Genomic DNA, 21,868 nt, shown 5'->3' on the forward strand with positions numbered 1-21,868 from the left:
TAAAAAAATACAAAAAAATTAGCCAGGCGTGGTGGTGGGCACCTGCAATTCCAGCTACTCAGGAAGCTGAGGCAGGAGAATGGCGTGAACCCAGGAGGCAGAGCTTGCAGTGAGTGGAGATAGTGCCACTGCACTCCAGCCTGGGTGACAGAGCAAGACTCCATCTCAAAAAAAAAAAAAAGGCCATACTGTTTTCCAAAGTGGTTATACCATATTACAGGCCCATGAGCAGAGCATCAGAGATTCAGTTCCTCCACATCTTCATCAACACTTGGTACAGTAGTATGGTAATTTGTGTCTTGTTTTCTCCTAACCAGTCTGGATAAAGGTTTATCAATTTTATTGATTGTCTCAAAGAGTCAGCTTTTTAGTTTTTTTCTGGTTTTCGTTTTCTATTTCATTGATTGATGCTTTAATCTTTTTTTTTTTTTGAATGTTGAATTCAGTTCTTTATATAACATCCCTTGTAAAAATGAAACAGAATAAAAACAAACCGAAAGGAGGAGCAGGGTAAAATTTGAAAAGGAAAGGAAAGGGAGGAAAAGGAAATAAAATAAGATGATTTATTGCTTCTCCCTCAGTATCCTCCTTGGTCTCCTCCTCCACTGAAAGAGCTTTTAGCTCTTCTGCCACTTTTTTGGCATGATCATTTTTGCCTGATCCTTTCTTTTCTCTCTGATCTTTTTCTTGCATTCTTCAAACTTTGTTTTGAATTTCTGTGCTTTCTCAACATTCAGGAAGCGGATGGCCAGCAGCTCTGGCTTGGCGCACTTGTTGGCAAAGCTGGCATGGGTGTTCCAGACCCAGGCATGGTCACTACCCACGTTGAGCTTCAGCTCCATCATCAGCGTGAAGTAGTGGTTAGCACAGATCTTCAGGGTCTTGTCCCTCTGCATGAGGAAGCGGATGGTCCCTTTCTCCTTGTGCTTCAGGAGCTTGATGTCGCTGATGCCTCACTCCTTCCATTCTGGGAGATCCTTCTCTGAGGCAAATCAGAACAGTTTCGTTCACATTTTTAAAAGTTTTTCTTCATCTTCCCCCAGCATTTTTTTTTTTTTTTTTTTTTTGAGACGGAGTCTTGCTCTGTCGCCCAGGCTGGAGCGCAGTGGCCGGATCTCAGCTCACTGCAAGCTTCGCCTCCCGGGTTTATGCCATCCTCCTGCCTCAGCCTCCCGAGTAGCTGGGACTACAGACGCCCGCCACCTCGCCCAGCTAGTTTTTTGTATTTTTTTTTTTTAGTAGAGACGGGGTTTCACCGAGTTAGCCAGGATAGTCTCAATCTCCTGACCTCATGATCCGCCCATCTCGGCCTCCCAAAGTGCTGGGATTACAGGCTTGAGCCACCGCGCCTGGTCCCCCCAGCATTTTTTTTTTTTTTTTTTTTTGAGACGGAGTCTCGCTCTGTCGCCGAGGCTGGAGTGCAGTGGCCGGATCTCAGCTCACTGCAAGCTCCGCCTCCCGGGTTCACGCCATTCTCCTGCCTCAGCCTCCCGAGTAGCTGGGACTACAGGCGCCCGCCACCTCGCCCGGCTAGTTTTTTGTATTTCTTAGTAGAGACGGGGTTTCACCATGTTAGCCAGGATGGTCTCGATCTCCTGACCTCGTGATCCACCCGTCTCGGCCTCCCAAAGTGCTGGGATTACAGGCTTGAGCCACCGCGCCCAGCCCCCCCAGCATTTTAATTTCTTGCCCAGGAAGAGAAACTATTGGCTCAAACTGAGGGTCATGGTTGGACTCATCTGCATTCTCAGTGGAAGTATCATGGTCCTCATGAGTGTCCTTGGCGCGACGCAAAAGCAGCAGCTCGGCTGAGTGGGTTGTCGCTGGCTTCAAGGCCTCCCATCCGCTGGCTCCGTGGCCTCTTGCAGGAGCTCCTTCCCTCTGCAGCTGGCTTTTTTTGTTTTGTTTTGTTTTTGAGATGGAGTCTTGCTCTGTCGCCCAGGCTGAAGAGCAGTGGCATGATCTTGGCTAGTGCGGTGGTGTGATCTCGGCTCGCTGCAGCCTCTGCCTCCGGATCAAGTGATTTCTCCTGTCTCAGCCTCCCATGTGTGCCACCACGCCCGGCTAATTTTGTATTTTTAGTAGAGACAGGGTTTCATCATGTTGGCCAGGCTGGTCTCGAACTCCTGACCTCAGGTAATCTGCCGGCCTTGGTCTCCCCAAGTGCTGGGATTACAGGCGTGAGCCATTGTGCTGTGTCTTCATTTTCATTTGGTTCTAAATACTTTGTAATTTCACTTTTGACTTCTTCTTTGACCTATGGGTTACCTAAAAGTATGTTATTTAGTTACTAAATATTCAGGACATTTCCAAAGATACTTCTGTTATTAGAATTATTCTTAATTCCAGTGTGGTCAGAGAATATATTTTGTATGGCTTGCATAATTTTTAATTTGGGGCTTATTTTATGGCTCACAAGAATATGATCTTTGTAAGTGTTTATACTAAAAAAGAACATAGGGCCGGGCGCGGTGGCTCAAGCCTGTAATCCCAGCACTTTGGGAGGCCGAGACGGGCGGATCATGAGGTCAGGAGATCGAGACCATCCTGGCTAACACGGTGAAACCCCGTCTCTACTAAAAAAATACAAAAACTAGCCGGGTGAAGTGGCGGGTGCCTGTAGTCCCAGCTACTCGGGAGGCTGAGGCAGGAGAATGGCGTGAACCCAGGAGGCGGAGCTTGCAGTGAGCTGAGATCCGGCCACTGCACTCCAGCCTGGGTGGCAGAGCGAGACTCCGTCTCAAAAAAAATAAATAAATAAAAAATAAAAAAAATAAAAAAAATAAAAAATAAAAAATAAAAAAAAAAATAAAAAAGAACATACATTCTGCTCTCCCTGGATGGTGTGCTATGACTGTCAGTCAGATCCAGCAGGCTGACAGGGTTGTTCAAGTCTCCCGCATCCTTAATGATTTTCAGTCTCCTTATTCTATCAATTACTAAGAGAAGAATAATGGAATCACTGACTATCATTATGGATATACGCAGTTATCAGTGTTTGCTTCATATGCTTTGAAATGCTGTCATTTAGTTTATAAATGTTTAGAACTGTTTTGTCCTCTTGAAAAACTGACCCCTTTATCATAAGGAAAAGACCTTCTTCAACCGTGGCAAAATTATTTGCTCTGATTTGTCCGATATTAATACAGCCACTCCAGCTTTTTTTTTTTTTTTAAGAACTAATGTTATCACAGTATATTATTTTTCCGTATTTTTACTTTTAACCTATTCCCTCCTCCTTACCACCTTATACTTTATCTCATTAGGTCCCTGGCCACAGAGCATCCCTCACTGGACCTGATTCCTGGGGGCCATGCTGAGTCTTACTCTTTCTTCCATCCTCAACACCTAATGCATGGTAAATGTTCAAGTGTTTAAGAATCCAACAAGTTCTCGCAGTCTTGGCTTACCAGCACCAAAAATTCAAAACAAGTTCTTATCTAACTGCTCACAAGAATTACTAAAAACAAACAAACAATCAGGGGTTATACTGAATCCCACTAGTACTATCTATACTAGATACAGCCAAGGCATTTACATGACATGTGAAGAGCAGGGCACTAGAAAATACTAAATACTATCAGTATGTAGACTCTTATGAGCTGTTAGAAATTTCACATCAACCAGGTTTCCTGTATGCACTACACAACTAAGGAAAGCTTTGCTACAGTGTTAGCAATTATTTCAAAAAATTTAAATTTGGCTGGGCACGGCAGCTCACGCCTGTAATCCCAGCACTTTGGGAGGCTGAGATGGGCAGATCACTTGGGACAAAGAGTTCAAGACCAGCCTGGCCAACATGGTGAAACCCCATCTCTACTGAAAAATGAACAAACAAAAAATTCATGCTTAAATCATTCTATTTTTCAAGATACTTTCTGAAGCTGGGTGATGGCTCACACCTGTAATCCCAGCACTTCGAGATGAAGGCAGGAGAATGGCTTGAGCCCAGGGGTTTGAGACCAGCCTGGGCAACATAGGGAGACCTCGACTCTATAAAAATAAAAAAATTGGCTGGCCTGGGCACAGTGACTCACGTCTGTAATCCCAGCACTTTGGGAGGCTGAGATGGGCAGATCGCAAGGTCAAGAGATCGAGACCATCCTGGCCAACATGGTGAAACTCCATCTCTTACTAAAAATACAAAAATTAGCTGGGTGTGGTGATGCGCCTATAGTCCCAGCTACTCGGGAGGCTGAGGCAGGAGAATCGCTTGAACCCGGGAGGCAGAGGTTGCAGTAGGCAGATACTGGATTGCACCACCACACTCCAGCCTGGAGGACAGAGCAAGACTCCATCTCAAAAAAAAAAAAAAAATCAGCTGGGTATGGTAGTGCATGCCTGTGGTCCCAGCTACTGGGGCGCTGAGGTGGGAGAATCGCTTGGGCCCAGAAGGTCAAGGCTGCAGTGAGCTATAATTGCACCACTGCACTCCTGCCTGGGCAACAGAGAAAGACCCTGTCTCAAATAAACAATCTCAGACACACATAAGTAAACATTTATTGGTCTGGTCCTATCTATAAGGAATTTAATTTATATTTCCAAGAAACAGATGATAAACCTTCATGGGAGCAGGACTGTTCAGGTCAAAAACAGCAAAGTCAGCAAAATATATTTATCTATGTGTGTGTGTGTAAGACAGAATATTTGTCCTTAGGGAAAAGAGGGAGCATCATAAACAGGGAATATTTTAATAACATTTGATAAATATCCCAAGATTTAAGATTTAGTATTCACATAACTTTGAATTTGTCCTTACAAAAAAAATCAAAATCGTTTTTAAAAAATTATCAAGAGAGTGGCCAGGAGCAGTGGCTCACACCTGTAATCCCAGCACTTTGGGAGGCCGAGGCCTGACCTCACCTGAGGTTGGGAGTTTGGGGCCAGCCTGACCAACATGGAGAAACCCCGTCTCTACTAAAAACACAAAAAAATTAGCCAGGTGTGGTGGCACATGCCTGTAATCCCAGCTACTCGGGAGGCTGAGGAGGGAGAATCACTTGAACCCAAGAGGCGGAGGTTGCGGTGAGCTGAGATTGTGCCATCAGCAGCCTGGGCAACTAGAGCAAAACTCCATCTCAAAAAAAAAAAATTCTCAAGAGAAAAAAATTTCAGACAGAACAATGGGGCAGAGTCTTCAAAAGAGTTGGCATCACATAGATTATTAGTTCCTCCCTGAAATTCAAGATTGGCTTTGCAGACAAAATTGGTGCCAAATAACTGACCTGTTAGTTATCCTCTAAGGAAGTCTTTTCCATCTGGGATCTGTGGAGGTTTGCCAGTTCCTAGAATAATATTTCAATTCTACCAACCTCTACAAAACACAATGCCCTTAAGATAAATAAAATCATGGCCAGGTATGGTGGCTCACACTTGTAATCCCAGCACCCTGGGAGGCCAAGGCGGGTGGATCACCTGAGGTCAGGAGTTTGAGACCAGCCTGGTCAACATGGTGAAACCCTGTCTCTACTAAAAATACAAAAAAATTAGCCAGGCATGGTGGCAGGCACCTGTAATCTCAGCTAATTGGGAGGCTAAGGCAGGAGAATTGCTAGAACCCGGGAGGTGAAGGTTGCAGTGAGCCGAGATCGTGCCATTGCACTCCAGCCCAGGCGACAACAGCAAGACTCTCTCAAAAAAAATAAATAAGTAAAATAAAAAATAAACAAAATCATTACCTGCACAGCAATGAGAGTTTCTGGATACTCCATAAAACTTAATCAGATACTTTGCATTCCCCTCTGATTCCAAAATGAATCAGGATGGTTTCTGATGTGTCATTTTGTTTCATGCACTGACAGTCACAGAGGAATTCTAAAGCAACTTGATCCTGATTGTACGATAATGAGTTAATTTACATCGTGGGTGAGAAAGAACAAGACACAGGGCCTCAGCTATCCTTTTGTTTCCTATTCACTCAGTTATTCTGAGAAAACAATTTCAAACAACTTATTCAAGCAAGTTCTGTTCCTTACAAAAGCATCACTTTCTCAGATGATCCCTTCTAGTCAAAACAACTGCTCATTGTCAAATAACACCAAAACAATAGCTCTGCACTTAGACCTCTTCATCAATAACTTCAGGATTCTAAAGCCACTAGCCACTAAACGTGGTGGCTCATGCCTATAATCCCAACACTCTGTTTGGGAGGTCGAGGCGGGCAGATCACTTGAGGTCAGGAGTTCGAGACGAGCCTTACCAATATGATGAAACCCCATCTCTACCAAAACTACAAAAATTAGCTGGGCATGGTGGCGCACGTCTGTAATCCCAGCTATTTAGGAGGCTGAGGTAGGAGAATCGCTTGAATCCAGGAGGCGGAGGTTGTAGTGAGCTGAGATCGCACCACTGCACTCCAGCCTGAGAGACAGAGGGAGACCCTGTCTCAAAAAATAAATAAATAAACCACCACCATTCTACATAATGGTACTTAATTTATAAAGTCCTTCAGTAAGTTCTTTGATGCTTATTAACCCTGTAAGATAAGCCAAGCAGGTGTTTTCCCCAGGAAACTGAAGCTTGGAGAGATAGCCTTGATCAAGGTTCTCACAAAGACTGGCTAAGGCACAAGTGGAAGCTCATGTCTTGGACTGCTAATTTAATACCTTCCTGACTGATAAAAGTCAGCCCCAGTCTGACTTCTAAATTGATTACAGCTATTTTCTAAAGTTAGCTGCCAAATGAAAAACTTGGAGGGGGGAACTAGAAATAATCAGATCAAAATTCGCATGTGGCTGAGCCAGAAACTGCCATCTTCTGCTCGAAGTCTGGGTGAATGTGTTTATCAGGACATCAGAATACAAGAAAATCACCACCACATAGCTATGGGATACGAGACAGCCAGAACTGACTTTACTGTGTCGATGCCATGTCGACAGAGCTCTTGCTCACAATACCTTTTTACTTTTTATTTTTTATTTATTTTTTTTTGTTGTTGTTTTGATATGGGGTCTGGCTGTCACCCAGGCTGGAGTGCAGAGGTGTGATCTCACCTCACTGCAACCTCCACCTACCAGGCTCTAGTGATCCTCCCACCTCAGCCTCCTGAGTAGCTGGGACTACAGGCACATGCCACCACACCCAGCTAATTTTTGTAATTTTGGTAGAGACGGGGTTTCACCATGTTGCCCAGACTGTTCCTAAACTCCTGGGCTCAAATGATCTTCCAACCTCAGCTTCCCAAAGTGCTGGGATTACAGGCGTGAGCCACCAAGCCTGGCCCACTCACAATACCTTAAACTCACAGACTAAAATCCTAAGCCTTGACTGTGTTATTTTACTACCTGTTCCATACAAAAACTGAGCCTTTTGTAGCACTCATCTCCATACTAAAACATTCATTCATTCATTCATTCATTCATTTATTTGACGGAGTTTCGCTCCTGTTGCCCAGGTTGGAGTGCAATGGCACACGATCTGGGCTTCACCGCAACCTCCACCTCCCAGGTTCAAGCGATTCTCCTGACCTCAGGAGATCCACCCACCTCGGCCTCCCAAAGTACTGGGATTACAGGCGTGAGCCACCGCGCCCGGCCTCTAAAACATTCATTTAATGTAGTATGATCTATGTGGATTCGATTACTGAAACTGGGAAAAAAAGAGACTGGCTCTTTTGTTCCAATCTACCCAACTGACCCACCAGTCAAAGAGCACATGAGGGCAGTCTGCAAGTGCCATGGGAACACAGTCATGCCTGCACTGGTCACCACCACATCCACAATGGCTGGCACAGCATCACTCAAGTATGTACTCAGTAAAGATTGAGTGGAGAGGGGCAAGTCAATTTCTTTTTTTTTTTTTTTTGGGACAGAGTTTTGCTCTTGTCACCCAGGCTGGAGTACAATGGCACCATCTTGACTGACTGTAACCTCTGCCTCCCAGGTTCAAGCAATTCTCCTGCCTCAGCCTCCTAAGTAGCTGGGAACAGGCGTGCGCCACCATGCCTGGCTAATTTTGTATTTTTAGTAGAGACAGGGCTTCACTATGTTGGTCAGGCTGGTCTTAAACTCCCGACTTCAGGTGATCCACCCGCCTCGGCCTCCCAAAGTGCTGGGATTATAGGCGTGACACGGCACCTGGCCCAGTTTCCATCATATTTGGCCAACACTCAAGTCCCCTAATCACTTTTACAGAAAACATTCTTGGAAGTAAATAGTTGCACAACCACCTTCAAGGAAACATTTGGCAGAACTACCTTGGAAAAGTTCCTTCATCTCTGTGGGTCTGTTTCCTCATCTGTGAGAGATTATAACTGCTGATTTCCAAGGTTGCAAAGATCAAATAACATAGCATAGATAAAAAACATCTGATGCTACACATGCACTCCTACAGGGCATCCTCCTAGGCCTCACCAGCCCCAGCACAATAGGTTCTCAATAAACAACTGAACAGATGAATGACAAACATCACTGACAAAAGCCGAAGAAACCGAGCAAAAGGCTACCACATCCATCCCCATGTGAACACATGGGTGACAGAAGTAAACTGAGGACTCTAGAGGTTACTAAAAGTCCACCCAGATGGGAAAGTCAACAGAAAATTCATCATATTCTTCTGGCATTCAGTGGGAAAGAAAAAACAAATGTATCAAGGCCAGACGCCGTGACTCATGCCTGTAATCCCAGAACTTCAAGAGGCCAAGGCAGAAGGATTACTTGTACCCTAGAGTTAGAGACCAGACCTGGCAACATAGGGAGATCCCATTGCTACAAAAATAAAGAAAAAAATAGCTGGGCATGGTGGCACATGCCTGCAGTCCTGGCTACTCAGGAGGCTAAGGTAGGAGGATCTCTTGAGCCCAGGAGATGGAGGTTACAGTGAGCCGTGGTTGTACCACTGCACTCTAGCCTGGATGACAGAGCAAGACCCTGTCTCAAGGAAAAAAAAGTATCAAAACATATCGTTGTCACTTCCACTTCCACTAGAGTGGATTATTATACTCCTTCTACTACCCACAACTAAAACCCCTGGATGTTACATACAAACAAAAATGAGAAGACTCTGGCCAGGCACGGTGGCTCACACCTGCAATCCCAGCACTTCGGGAGGCCGAGATGGGTGGATCATGAGGTCAGGAGATAGAGACCATCCTGGCTAACATGGTGAAACCGTCTCTACTAAAAATGCAAAAAATCAGCCAGGCGTGGTGGCGGATGCCTGTAGTCCCAGCTACTCAGGAGGCTGAGGCAGAAGAATGGCGTGAACCCGGGAGGCGGAGTTTGCAGTGAGCCAAGATCACACCACTGCACTCCAGCCTGGGCGACAGAGCGAGATTCCGTCTCAAAATAATAATAATAATAAATGAGAAGACTCTAAAAGGTAGAGAGAAGGCAGACTAGCAAGGGACCTCAGGACCTGAGGAACGTCATGGTGGTGGCTTCCTTGGGCATTCTTTTTGCCTTATTATTCCAGATTTGTAGCTGGAGAAGCAGCGACCCAAAAATGCCAGTGGGCAAAGACAAAAAAAGCTCCAACAAATGTCAGCTCTCCCTAGTCAAAGGACTAAGAAAAGGGCAACCTAGTGAGTGAGAAAATATTTAGACAATAACTGCCTTACTCCAGCCACACAGGCAGGAAAGCCGCAGCCCATGTTTCCGCCACATTTTCGCTGCATGAGTAATGGCTGAGTGGTGAGCCTGTACTTCCTGGCTTGCCAGGCTATAATGAGGCACCCCAAACCTGATGGGGTGCTTTCACAGAAGGCCAAATAGGGAGCTGGGACTTTCACCCTCACTCAGCAGTAAGAAGCAACTGCCAGAGTCAGTGGAGAGTGAAATCTGGACTTCTACCCCCAACCCAGCAGTAAAGAAGCGCCCCTCCCCTCTCCATTGCAGTGGTATCAGAGGCAGCCTGGTGGAGTCAGGAATTTCACTATCACCCAATGAGAATGATGCTATTTTTCCTTGGCGTCAGTGGAGGAAATGGAGGGAGCACTTCCACCCATGGGTAACAAGAACTACCTTACGTGGTACACACAGGCCCTGTGGGGAATCTAGACTTCTACCCTTACCTAGCAGAAACGAGCCCCAGCACCACCACTTTCCCTGCCAGAGTCCTGGGAAGCCAGCAAAATCAGAAGGCCTAAATGATACCCAGAATCTCACACATGATATCCAAAAGTCCAGATTCCAATCAGAAACCACTCGCCACACTAAAGACCAGTGAAATCTCCATACGAATGAAAAAAGACAATTAACAGATGCGAACACCAAGTGACAGACATGCTGAAACTGTGTAACAAAGATTTTAGAGCAGCCATCAGAAAAGTGCTACCAGCAGCAATTAAGAGCATGTGTGGAATAAAAAACAAGAAGTCTAAATAAAGAAAGTATTGACAAAAAAATAGAAGGTATAAAAAAAGACCCAAGGCCAGGCATAGTGTCTCATGACTAATCCCAGCACATTGGGAGGCCGAGGCAGGCAGATCACTTGAGGCCAGGAGTTTGAAACCAGTCTGGCCAACATGGCAAAATCCCGTCTCTACTAAAAATACAAAATTAGCAGCCAGGTGCGGTGACTCGCGCCTGTAATCCCAGCACTTTGGGAGGCTGAGGCAGGAGAATCACTTGAACCCAGGAAGCAGAGGTTGCAGTGAGCCGAGATCACGCCACTGAATTCCAGCCTGGAGGACAGAGCGATACTCCATCTCAAAAAAAAAAAAAAATTAGCCTGGCATGGTGGCAGACGCCTGTAATCCCAGCTCCTCAGGAGGCTGAGGCATAAGGATCACTTGAACCCAGGGAGTGGAGGTTGTAGTGAGCCGTGATAACACTACTACACTCCAGCCTGGGCAAAAGAGCCAGACTCTGTCTCAAAAAAAAGAACTAAAAACTAATTTTAGAACTTAAAAAATACAATAACCAAATTAAAAAGCTCAGTTGGGCTGGGGGCAGTGGCTCACACCTGTAATTCCAACACTTTAGAGAAGCTGAGGTGGGCAGATCACTTGAGCTCAGGAGTTCAAGACCAGCCTGGGCAACTTGGTAAAACTCCCGTCTCTACCAAAAATACAAAAAAGAAATTCGCCAGACATGGTGGCATGCGCCTGTAGTCCCAGCTACTCAGGAGGCTGATGTGGGAGGATTGCTTGAGCCTGGGAGGCAGAGGTTGAAGTGAGCTGTGATCACACCACTACACTCCAGCCTGGGCAAGAGACCCTGTCTCAAAAAAAATAAATAAATAACTCAGTTGGATATACTCAATAGCAGAATGGAAGTTACAGTGAAAATAGTAATGGAGGCCAAGGAAACGATCAGTGAACTGGAAGGTAGACAACAGAAATTAGCCAGTTTGGACAACAGAGACAAGAATGACTGAGGCAGGGCATGGTGGCATGTGCCTGCAGTCTCAGCTACTCTGGAGGCTAAGGTGTGAGAATCACTTGAGCCCAGGGGTTCAAGACCAGCCTGAGTAACATAGTGAGACCCTCTAAAAAATAAAAATATAAAAGACTAGAAAATTAAAAAAAAACAGAATCCCATGGACCTGTAATAAAAGATCAGCTGGGCGCAATGGCTCACACCTGTAATCTCAGAACTTTGGGAGGCCAAGGTGGGTGGATCACCTGAGGTCGGAAGTTCAAGACCAGCCTGACCAACATGGTGAAACCTCATCTCTACTAAATATACAAAATTAGCTGGGCGTGGTGGTGCATGCCTATAATCCCAGCTACTTGGGAGGCTGAGGCAGGAGAATCACTTGAACCTGGGAGGCAGAGGTTGCGGTGAGCCGAGATCACGCCATTGCACTCCAGCCTGGGCAACAACAGTGAAACTCCATCTCAAAAAAAAAGATCTGACATTTATGTCATAAAGTCCCAGAAAAAGAGAACGACAGTAGGACTAAAAAAGTACTCAAAAAGACAACGGCTAAAAACTTCCCAAATTGGTCAGAGACATAAACCCACAGCTTCAAGAAGTCCAGCAAACACCAAACAGGATAAACCCAAAGCAATCTCAAGACATATCATGATTAAACTTTTGAAAACTAAAGACAAAAAATCTTGAAAAACAATTCAGATGACAACCAACTTCTCATTAGAACATAGCGGCCAGAAGAAAGTGACACACAAACTTTTCAGGTGCTGAGAGAAAAGAACTGTTACTCCAGAATCCTATACCCAGCAATAATATCCTTCAAGAACGAAAAAGAACTCTAGACATTCTCAAATGAAGGAAAACCAGCAAACTGTATTACCAACAGAACTATATGGAAAAGAGGCAAAAGGAGGTACTCTAAACAGAAAGGAAACAATAAACAAAACTTTGGAATATCAGGAAGGAAGAAGGAACCAAAAATACTTGTAAATATAATAAGCTTTCCTTCATTTCTTGACTTTTCTAAATTATGTTTGATGTTTAAAACCAAAACTTCTGGCTGGGCGCGGTGGCTCATGCCTGTAATCCCAGCACTTTGGGAGGCCGAGGTGGGCAGATCGTGAGATCAAGAGATGGAGACCATCCTGGCCAACACAGTGAAACCCCATCTCTACTAAAAATACAAAAATTAGCTGGGCGTGGTGGTACTCACCTGTAGTCCCAGCTACTCAGGAGGCTGAGGCAGGAGAATTACTTGAACCTGGGAGGTGGAGGTTACTGTGAGCTAAAGGCAAAAATTCTAACAGCCTGATACTGCTATAAATGTATGTATAGGAAATATTTAAGACAAATATATTAAAAACAGGGAGAATAAAGAGACAGAGAGAGAGAGATATGGCTTCTATATTTCACTCAAACTGATAAAATGACATCAGTATATTGTAATATGTTTTGTATATGTAATAAAATACTTAGAACAACCATTAAAACAGCTATATAAGGAGATACTCAAAACACTATAGAGGGCCGGACGTGGTGGCTCACGCCTGTAATCCCAGCATTTTGGGAGGCTGAGGCAGGCAGATCACCTGAGGTTAGGAGTTCCAGACCAGCCTGGCCAACACGGTGAAAACTCCATCTCTACTAAGAATACAAAAATTAGCTGGGTGTGATGATGGGAGCCTGTAATCCCAGCTACTCAGGAGGCTGAGACAGAAGAATCGCTTGAACCTGGGAAGTGGAGGTTGCAGTGAGCTAAGATGGCATCATTGCACTCCAGCCTGGGTGACAAGTATAAAAATCTGTCTCAAAAACAAAAACAAAACAAAAACAAACAAAAAAACACTATAGAGAAGCACCACTCTAGAATGGCAGAATAAGGACCCTAAAAAATCTGCTCCTCCATGAAAGAAAGAAAAACTCTAAAAAAATTTGCAAAAAATAACTTTTACATAACTATGGAAGTTAACCAACGGCTTGCAACAATCTGAAGAGTGTTTAAGAAAAACAGCTGAATCTTGTTAAAGAGCAAACTTTGGGCTGGGCACGCTGGTTCACGACTATTATCCCAACACTTTGGAAGGCTAAGATGGGCAGATCACTTGAGGCCAGGAGTTGGAGACCAGCCTGGGCAATATAGTGAAACCCCATCTCCACAAAAAACACAAAAATTAGCCAGGCATGGTGCTGCATGCCTGTGGTCTCAGCTACCTGGGAGGCTGAGGTGGGAGGATCACCTGAGCCCAGGAAGTCGAGTCTGCAGTAAACCATAATCATGCCACTGCACTCCAGTCTGGGCATCAGAGTGAGACCCTGTCACAAAAAAAAAAAGAAAAGAAAAGAAACTTTGTGTGTTTTAACTTGCCTATTCCCATGCCTCTCTCTCCAGTTGTGTGAAAGACAAAAATTGGAAACCTCATAAACATGGTGGCCATGAGAAACCAGAAGACTAGCAACCACTGGTGGGAAAAGAACGGGTTTGGAGTTTCTCAAGAAACCCATTCTCAGATAACCGTCACTATTATGCCTATCTGGCAGCTCGCTGAGACTCAGGGCTGGAGAATATGACCAGACTTAGAGCTCACTCTGTGTGAACAGTCGTATCTCCAGAGTAGATGAACAATCAACAGCAACTGTTCAACACTGCAGCGGCCTGAAGTGACAATGCCAGTTGAGTAAAACAAGGGGCTAGACAAAAAAAAAAAAAAGGAAAATCTAGGGAATGAGATGGCCATATGGGCCTTGAAAAGCTTATTCCTGCATGTAAAAAACATGCGCTTACCCAGAAAGGACCTGAAAAGCCCCTAACCTTGAACCTTGGCTGACCTCAAGGCACTGTGCAACCAGAAAGTAAAGGCTCAGGCAGAGTTGTAAGCTGCTGGGAGAATTCAAGACATGCACAAACACACACACAGACCTTGAAGAAAGTGGGAGATTTATTGCTTCAAGGCATTTCAGGAAATCTCTGTCCAATCATTAGCTGGCCAGTAAGCTAACCAACCAGAGACTTCAGTGGCTGAATGCTACAAAGAATACAGTCTTTACAGAACTGGCACAGGATAGCCAGTAAACAACTGTATCACAGAAACAACAGCAACAACAAACACTGAGAATTGGTGGAGGTAGAATCTGATGCTCAGATTTTTCACATTACATAATGTAAAATGTTGTTTTTAACTAAAATGTACAAGGCATGCAGACAAAAAGGAAAATATGGGCCAGGCATGGTGGCTCACACTTTTAATTCTAGAACTTTGGGAGGCCAAGGCAGGAGAATTGCTTGAGGCCAGGAGTTTTGAGACCAGTCCAGAAATACAGCAAGATCTTGTTTCTGTATTCTTTTTTAAAGTAAGAAGTTTTGGGCCGGGCACGGTGGCTCATGCCTGTAATCCCAGCACTTTGGGAGGCCGAGGTGGGCGGATCACGAGGTCAGGAGATCGAGACCACCCTGGCCAACACTGTGAAACCCCATCTCTACTAAAAATACAAAAACTTAGCCAGGTGTGGTGGCGGGTGCCTGTAGTCCCAGCTACTCGGGAAGCTGAGGCAGGAGAATGGCGTGAACCTGGGAGACGGAGCTTGCAGTGAGCCGAGATCGTGCCACTGCACTCCAGCCTGGGCGACAGAGCGAGACTCCGTCTCAAAAAAAAGAAAGAAAGAAGTTTTGGCCAGGCACGGCGGCTCACACCTGTAATCCCAGCACTTTGGGAGGCCGAGATGGGTGGATCACCTGAGGTCAGGAGCTTGAGACTGGCCCAGCCAACATGATGAAACCCTGTCTCTACTAAAAATACAAAAATTAGCTGGGTGTGGTGGCACACTCCTGTAATCCCAGCTACTCAGGAGGTTGAGGCAGGAGAATCGCTGGAACCCGGAAGGCAGAGGTCACAGTGAGCTGAGATCACGCCACTGCACTCCAGCCTGGGCAACAGAGAAAGACTCTGTCATAAAATAAAAATAGCCGGGCGAGGTGGCTCAAGCCTGTAATCCCAGCACTTTGGGAGGCCGAGACGGGCGGATCACGAGGTCGGGAGATCGAGCCCATCCTGGCTAACACGGTGAAACCCCGTCTCTACTAAAAAAATATAAAAAACTAGCCGGGCGAGGTGGCGAGCGCCTGTAGTCCCAGCTACTCGGGAGGCTGAGGCAGGAGAATGGCGGGAACCCGGGAGGCGGAGCTTGCAGTGAGCTGAGATCTGGCCACTGCACTCCAGCCTGGGCGACAGAGCGAGACTCCGTCTCAAAAAAAAAAAAAAAAAATTAAAAAATTAAAAAAAAAATAAAAATTAAATTAAAATAATAAAGTAAGAAGTTTTTTAAAAATTAAAAAAAAAGAAAAACATGGCCCATACACAGGAAAAAAGCAGTCAACAGAAACAATCTCTGAAAAAGCCCAATGTCAGAATAACGAGACAGAATAAATTAGCTATCATAAATATGCTCACAGCACTAAAGAAAACAATGTCTAAAAATTTAAGCGATACCCGGCCGGGCGCGGTGGCTTAAGCCTGTAATCCCAGCACTTTGGGAGGCCAAGGCGGGCGGATCACGAGGTCAGGAGATCGAGACCATCCTGGCTAACACGGTGAAACCCCGTCTCTACTAAAAAATACAAAAAAAACTAGCCGGGCGAGGTGGCGGGCGCCTGTAGCCCCAGCTACTCCGGAGGCTGAGGCAGGAGAATGGCGTGAACCCGGGAGGTGGAGCTTGCAGTGAGCTGAGATCCGGCCACTGCACTCCAGCCTGGGCAACAGAGCAAGACTCCGTCTCAAAAAAAAAAAAATTAAGCGATACCCAAAGAAATGAAATATTTATTTAGGCATAAATATAACAAAATATGGGCTGGAAGTGATGGCTCATGCCTGCAATCCCAACACTGGGAGGCTGAGCCTAGGTGTTGGAGACCAGCCTAGGCAACACAGTCAGACCCCTGTCTGTACAAAAAAAAAAAATGTATTTTTTAATTAGCCAGGCATAGTGGTGCACACCTATAGTCCTAGCTACTTAGGAGGCTGAAATGAAAGGACTGCCATTAGCCCAAAAATTCAAGGCTGTAGTGAGCTGTGATGGCACCAGTGCACTCCAGCCTGGGTAAACACAGCAAGACTTTGTCTCTTTTAAAAAAAAAAAAAAAAAAAAAAAAAAAAAAGTACACATCTATATGGGGAAAACTCTGATGACAGAAATCAAAGACAAATTTTTAAAAAATGATATCCCATGTTCATGGATAGGAAGACTCAATATTGTCAATATGCCAGTTCTTCCCAATTTGATCTACAGATTTAATGCAAATCCCAATCCAAATCCCAACAAGTTATTTTGTAGATTTCAAAAAACTGATTCTGAAGTTTATATGGAGAGGCAAAAGACCCAGAATAGCCTACACAATATTGAAGAACGAAGTTGGAGGTGTGACAACACCCAACTTGAAGACTATTAAGACTGGGCGTGGTGGCTCACACCTGTAATCCCAGCACTTTGGGAGACTGAGGCAAGTGGATCATGAGGTCAGGAGTTCAAGACTGGCCTGGCTAAGATGGTGAAACCCCATCTCTACTAAAACTACAAAAATTAGCTGGGCGTGGCGGCAGGTACCTGTAATCCCAGCTACTCGGGAGGCTGAGGCAGAGAACTGCTTGAACCCAGGAGGCGGAGATTGCAGTAAGCTGAGATTGTGCCACTGCACTCCAGTTTGGGCAACAGAGCAAGACTCCGTCTCCAGAAAAAAAAAGACTATTGAAAAGCTATAGAGGGCCGGGTGCAGTGGCTCACGCCTATAATCCCAACACTTTGGGAGGCTGAGGCAGGCGGATCACCTGAGGTCAGGAGTTCAATACCAGCCTGACCAACATGGAGAAACCCCGTCTCTACTAAAAATACAAAATTAGATAGGCGTGGTGGCTCATGCCTGTAATCCCTGCTAGTCAGAAGGCTGAGGCAGGAGAATCACTTGAACTCAGGAGGTAGAGGTTGTGGGGTAAGCCGAAATCGTGCCATTGTAACCCAGCCTGGGCAACAGGAGCGAAACTCCGTTTCAAAAGAAAAAAAAGCTATAGAGGGCCAAGTGTGATGGCTCACACCTATAATCCCAGCACTTTGGGAGACCAAGGTGGGTGGATCACCTGAGGTCAGGAGATCTGGTTGGTCACCAGCCTGATCAACTAGTGAAACACCATCTCCACTAATTAGCCAGGTGAAGTGGTGCACGTCTGTAATCCCAGCTACTTGGGAGGCTGAGGCAATAGAGTAGCTTGAACCTGGGAGGCAGAGGTTGCAGTGAGCTGAGATTGTGCAGCCTGAGAAACAAGAGTGAAACTCCATCTCAAAAAAAATAAAAAAGCTATGGTGGCTGGGTGTGGTGGCTCACGCCTGTAATCCCAATACTTTGGGAGGATCACTTGAGGTCAAGATCACTTGAGGTCAGGAGTTGGAGACCAGCCTGGCCAACATGGCGAAACCCCGTCTCTACTAAAAACACAAAAATTAGCCAGGCATAGTGGTGCACACCTGTAAGCCCAGCTACTCGGGAGGCTGAGGCACAAGAATGGCTTGAACCCAGGAGGTGGAGGTTGCAGTGAGCTGAGATCAAGCAACTGTACTCCAGCCTAGGTAACAGAGACTCAGTCTTAAAAAAAAAAAAAGCTATAGTAATCAAGACAGTGTGGGATTGGTGAAAGAACAGACAAATATATAAATGGAACAAAACAGAGAGCTCAGAAATAGACCTACATAAATATCGTCAACTGATCTTTGATGAAAGAGCAAAGGCAATATAATGGAGAAAAGGTAGTCTTTCAACAAATGGAGCTGGAATAACTGCATCTCCACATGCTCAGAATGAAGCTAGATGCCCATCTTACTCCATATACACATATTAACTCAAAATGATCAAAGACCAGCCAGGCACGGTGGCTCATGCCTGTAATCTCAGCGTTTTGGGAGGCCAAGGTGGGTGGATCACTTGAGGTCAGGAGTTTGAGACTAGCCTGACGAACATGGTGAAACTCTGTCTCTACTAAAAATACAAAAATTAGCCAGGCGTGGTGGCACGTGCCTGTAATCCCAGCTACTGAAGAGGCTGAGGCAGGAGAATTGCTTGAACCCAGGAGGTAGAGGTTGTAGTGGGCCAAGATCATGTCACTGCACTGGAGCCTGGTCAACAGAGCAAGACTCCGGACTTTATCTCAAAAATAAATAAATAAATAAATAAAATATCAAATACCTAAATATACGAGCAAAAACTAAAATCATTAGGAGACAATACAGGGGTAAATTTCATGACCTCGGATTTGGCAATGGTCTCTTCTTTTTTTTTTTTTTTTTGAGACAGGATCTGGCTGTGTCAATCAGACTGGAAGGCAGTGGTGCAATCACAACTCACTGTAGCCTTGACCTCCTGGGCTCTAGCAATCCTCCCACCTCAGCAACCCAAGTAGCTAGAACCACAGACACATGCCACCACATCCAGTTAATGTTTTTTTTCCCCTTAGAAACGAGGTCTCACTATATTGCCCTGGCTAGTCTCAAATTTCTGGGCTGAAGTGATCCTCCTGCCTCAGCCTCCCAAAGTGCTGAGATTACAGAAGTGAGCCACTGCACCTGGCCAATGGATTCTTAGATATGACATCAGAAGCAGAGGCAATAACAAACAAAAAACACAAATTGATTTGGGAAGCCAAGGCAGGCAGGTCACGAGGTCAAGAGTTTGAGACCAGCCTGGCCAACATGGTGAAACCCCATCTCTACTAAAGATACAAAAAATTAGCCAGGTGTAGTGGCGGGCACCTGTAATCCCAGCTGCTCAGGAGGCTGAAGCAGGAGAATTACTTGTAGCCAGGAGGTAGAAGTTGCAGTGAGCCGAGACCATGCCACTGCACTCCAGCCTGGGCAACAGACCGAGACTCCGTCTCAAAAAAAAAAAAAAAAAGATAAATTGAACTTTGCCAATATTGAAACCTGTTTGTGTGAAAGAATACCATCAAGACAGTGAAAAGACAATCCGCAGAAAGAGAGAAAATATCTGCAAATCATGTATCTAACAAAGGTTTAGTATGTAGAATATATAAAGAATGCTTATAACTCAACAAAAAGACAATCCAATTATTAAAAGGGCAAAGGGTGTTAACAGGCATTTCTCCAAATATATACAAATGGCCAAAAAGCACATAAAAATATACTCAACAGCTGGGCATGGTGGCGCATACTTGTAATCCCAGCTACTCAGGAGGTTGAAGCAGGAGAATCGCTTAAACCTGGGAGGCAGAGGTTGCAGTGAGCCGAGATTGTGCCACTGCACTCCAGCCTAGGCAACATAGCGACACTTTGTCTCAAAAAAAAAAAAAAAAAATATATATATATATAAAAATAATATATACACACACACACGCATATATACACACACACGTATATGTGTATATACACACACACATATATACACATATATAGGTACCTATATATACATACACATATATACGTATATACTCAACAGGCTAAGGCAGAAGGATTGATTGAGCCCAAGAGTTTGAGCCCAGCCTGGGCAACATAGTGAGACCCTGTCTCATTAAAAAAAAAAAAAGATATTCAACATCATCAATCATTAGGGAAAATGCAAATGAAAACCACAATAAGGTACCATTTCACACCCACTAGGATGATTATAATGAAAAAAATTAGAGAATTAAGTGTCGGTGAGGATGTAGAGAAGTTGGAACCCTCACACTCTGCTGGTGGGAATGTAAAATGGGCAGCTGCAGTGGAAAAGAGACTGGTAGTTCCTCAAAACATAAACAAAACTGCCATATGACCCAGCAATTCCAATCCTAATATATATCCACAAGAAATGAAAAATGAAAATTTATGCCCACACAAAAACTCATCCACGAATGATCATAGGAGTACTATTCATAATAGCCAAAAGGTAAAAAAAAAAAAAAAAATAAGTGTCCATCAACAGATGAATGGATAAACAAACTAGCATACACATACAATGCAACATTACTTAGAAATCAAAAGGACTGAGGTACTGGCCAAGCGCAATGGCTCACGCCTGTAATCCCAGCACTTTGGGAGGTTGAGGTGGGCAGATGACGAGGTCAGGAGTTCAAGGTCAGCCTGACCAACATGGTGAAACCCCATCTCTACTAAAAATACAAAAATTACCCAGGTGTGGTGGCACGCACCTGTAATTCCAGCTACTTGGGAGGCTGAAGCAGGAGAATCGCTTGAACCCAGGAGGTTGCAGTGAGCTGAGATCGCACCACTGCACTCCAGTCTGTGCAACAGAGCAAGACTCTGTCTCGAACAACAACAATAACTCTGTCTCGAACAAAAACAAAAAACACTGAGATACTACATGCTACACCACAGATGAACCTTGAAAACCGCTAAGTGAAAGAAACCAGACACAAAAGGCCACATAGTGTGGCTGCCAAGGGACAGAAGGTGAAGGGATAAGGAATGATTGCTGAATGGGTACTAGGTGTTCTTCTGGAATGACAAAAATGTTCTGAAAATAGAGCTAAGTGGTGGTTACACAACATTGTGAATGCACCAAATGCCAGTGAATTCTATACTTTAAAATGATTGTTTGTATATTATGTGATTTTTCATCTAAATTTTTTTAAAGCATGTATATCAGAGAAAAATTACTAAGTAAAATTAATTCAGCCTTTGAACAAATGTTTGAAAAAGCTATTTGAAATGTTTACATTGTAAAATTGAATCTGTTTCTTAAAATTTAATCAAATGGACAAGAGGAGACCAGGTGATATAACTTCTTGAAGGACACGTGGGTGAACACAGGCCTGGCTGGGTTGGGAAAGTCAGCCACAAGAACACAGCCATGTAATGGTTTTATCTCAAATGCCCATTTATTTTATTTAATATACTAAGTCTACATATTAAAGTGCTATTCTTAATTTATAATATCCAATGACCTATGTGAAATACTTTTGGAATCAATAGCTTACTGTATGCAAGTTCTCCTCCATCCTTCAATACTGCTAGCCCACGGACCCAGGGTGGAGGCACCCTACACTTTCATTCCACAGGACTCAACAACAATCCAGTGAACAAAGGTATTAAACTGAAAAATAACTTTAAAAGGGCTTTTTTAGAAAAAAGGCTTTATTCCTACAAGTGATTTTGTTCTTTCCCTCTCCAATTGAGTGGCTTCTCCACAAAATACTGGTATATGAAATCCTCTCAACCAACATACAATTTTAAGTATGCATTAGTGACACATGAGTTACTCCAGGTTACATGTAACTCACTCTACTGACTCTCAAGACTGCCCCTTTGGTACACCTCAGGTTGTATCGATTTTGCCAAATGTCACCTTTAACATATACAAATAACTGACCTCTCAGGTGGATAAAATTCTGTTAATCAATTTCTGAGTTCCTCAAATAAGGGGCAGTAAACAACTACAAAGTTGTCTACTAGTACTGTAGATATTCGCCAGTACTGTAAACGCCAGACTCGAAGATTGACATGTGATTATCAATCTGGGTCTGGGGAAAACACTAGATTGCATTCCCCAGACCTGGATTGCT

At 44.4% G+C, this 21,868-nt stretch overlaps 1 protein-coding gene and 1 pseudogene across 16 annotated transcripts in view; both read right to left on the minus strand.

Moving 5' to 3' along the window:
* Positions 1-21,868, minus strand: part of PRPSAP2 (phosphoribosyl pyrophosphate synthetase associated protein 2) — a 78,690-nt gene that overhangs the window by 21,622 nt on the left and 35,200 nt on the right. The window lies entirely within an intron of this gene.
* On the minus strand, positions 451-7,691 carry LOC112609219 (annotated as a pseudogene).

Source organism: Theropithecus gelada, chromosome 16, assembly GCF_003255815.1.
Source record: "Theropithecus gelada isolate Dixy chromosome 16, Tgel_1.0, whole genome shotgun sequence".
Lineage (NCBI taxonomy): Eukaryota > Metazoa > Chordata > Mammalia > Primates > Cercopithecidae > Theropithecus > Theropithecus gelada.